The sequence below is a fragment of the Arachis ipaensis genome, chromosome B5 (genome assembly GCF_059453495.1).
Source record: "Arachis ipaensis isolate K30076 ecotype BB chromosome B5, ASM5945349v1, whole genome shotgun sequence".
NCBI lineage: Eukaryota > Viridiplantae > Streptophyta > Magnoliopsida > Fabales > Fabaceae > Arachis > Arachis ipaensis.
In genome coordinates, this window is record NC_142440.1 from 79,977,684 (window position 1) to 79,979,989 (window position 2,306).

At 40.2% G+C, this 2,306-nt stretch overlaps 1 non-coding gene across 1 annotated transcript; it reads left to right on the top strand.

The window, feature by feature from the left end:
• Nucleotides 1–519: 519 nt before the first annotated feature.
• LOC148564734 (small nucleolar RNA R71) lies at nt 520–623 on the top strand. Its single transcript, XR_015885388.1, has one exon. It is a non-coding gene; the product is annotated as a small nucleolar RNA R71 (small nucleolar RNA).
• The last annotated feature ends 1,683 nt before the right edge of the window (nt 624–2,306 follow it).

A 2,306-nucleotide genomic window follows, 5' to 3' on the forward strand; every position in this document is an offset into this window, starting at 1 on the left:
AACTGCTGGTGAGCTGCATTGTTGTTGGAGTTGTAACGTCTCTGGTCTTGGTTTTGATCTTGCTCACTTCCCCACCCAAAGTTTGGGTGGTTTCTCCATCCAGGGTTTTAGGTCTTGGAGTATGGATCATAGTTTTTCCTTGGTGAATTCCCAATGTAGTTGGCTTGCTCCTGACTACCCTCTGCTTCTTCATTCACTCCTTCTTGGGTTTTTGATGAAGTAGAGATTGCTGCTACTTGGTTCCTCTCCATCTTCTTGGTGAGGTCAGCCAGCTGCTGGGTAATGAGCTTGTTTTGGGCCAACAGAGCATCTACATTGTTTAGCTCCATTACTCCTCTTGTGTTCCCTCTTTCGGAAGCATAGAAGTAGTCGTTCTCTGCTACTGTTTCAATAACATCTATGGCTTCCTCAATAGTCTTCTTCTTGTTCAAAGATCCTCCGGATGAATGGTCTACGGCCTTCTTTGACTCATAAGAGAGCCCTTCATAGAAAATGTGCAGCTGCACCCATTCGTTGAACATGTCAGGTGGACACCTCCTTGTTAAGTCCTTGAACCTCTCCCATGCTTCATATAGAGTCTCACCATCATGTTGCCTGAAAGTTTGGACCTCAGCTCTCAGCCTATTGATTCATTGAGGAGGGTAAAATCTTGCTAAGAATTTGTTCACCACGTCTTCCCAAGTTGTCAAGCTTTCCCTTGGGAAAGATTCCAGCCACTTGGCTGCTTTGTCCCTAAGTGAGAATGGAAACAAGAGCAGTCTATAGGTGTCAGGATGAACACCATTAGACTTCACTGTGTCACATATTCTCAGAAAGGTGGTCAAATGTTGATTGGGGTCTTCTTGAACACCTCCTCCAAACGAACAGTTGTTCTGAACAAGGGTAATGAGCTGTGGCTTAAGTTCAAAGTTGTTGGCATGGATTGTTGGCTTTTGGATGCTACTTCCACAATTGCCTGGGTTTGGATTGATGTAAGAGCCCAAAACTCTTCTATCCTCCCCAACATGATTTGCTCTACCTTCTCTCCCATGGTTGTGATCTTCTTCTTCATGATGGTTTTCCATGTTGTCTTCCATGTTTGGTTCAAAGAATTCCTCTTCTTCCTCAGCACCAACCACTTTCTTTCCTCTTGCCTCCCTCCTTAATCTAAGGAAGGTCCTCTCAGGTTCAGAATCGAAAGAAGTTGAAGCCCCGCTTCTTCTCCCTATCATACAACCATCAAGTGCAAGCAAGAAAAGATAGGTGCAGAAAGTATTTGTGTCAGAATTACTGTTAGTTGTGGGTGATGCAATATATCAAACAGTTAGTAGGTTAGCAAACAGAATTGAAAATAACAAAGAAAAACAAAAGAGTAGAGGGGGAAGGGAAGAAGTTTAACTAAAACAGAAAGTAAATCACTCAAACAGAAAATGAAATTCACAAAATAAAAATGCTCAATCTAGTGATCTTCCAATTTAATCATTGTTGATGCACAATCATTCCCCGGCAACGGCGCTATAAACTTGATGCACGAAAAACTTGTCTCGCAACAAATCTCCCTTCGACAAGTGTACCGAATTTGTCGTCAAGTAAAAACTCACAATAGAGTGAGGTCGAATCCCACAGGGATTGATTGATCAAGCAACTTTAATTAGAAGAATGTTCTAGTTGAGCGAATCCAGAATTTGGGTTGAGAGTTGCAGAAAATAAAATAGCGGGAATGTAAATAACAGAAAAGTAAATGCTAGAATTAAAGGACTGGAAGTAAATGACTGAAAATAAATTGCAGAATTGTAAATGGGAATGGGGGATTTGCTCATAAAAGTAAATGGCAGAAATTAAAGAGAATGGGTAAGATCAGAGATAGGGAGTTCATTGGGCTTAGGAGATGTTGCAATTCTCCGGATCAAGTTCATTTTCATCTCTTCCTCAATCAATGCACTCATTGATCTCCTTGGCAATCTTAATTGATTGAATTACAATTTCTTGCAATTCAATCTCTCAAGTCTTGATCAATAGCCAATTTCTTGGTCAATTGCTCATGAGAAGAGATGAAGTATGGTCACTGATTATACCACATGCATTTCCCAAATCAAGTATTGAGAGGGTTATAGTCACATACCCATCCAAACCCAATTTGGTCCAGCATGAGAAAGCATTTCTAGCTTGATCTCTTCATTCCTCTTTCAAGGTTCAAAAGAGATCCAAGTTTGAATAGCTTATTTTCTAAGATAACTACTCAATTGAATGAAGATCGGAAGCTTTCAAGTAAAATCAAGAGAAAAGATAGAAGAAGAATAATGAAAATTAGTATTGATCCATCAAAT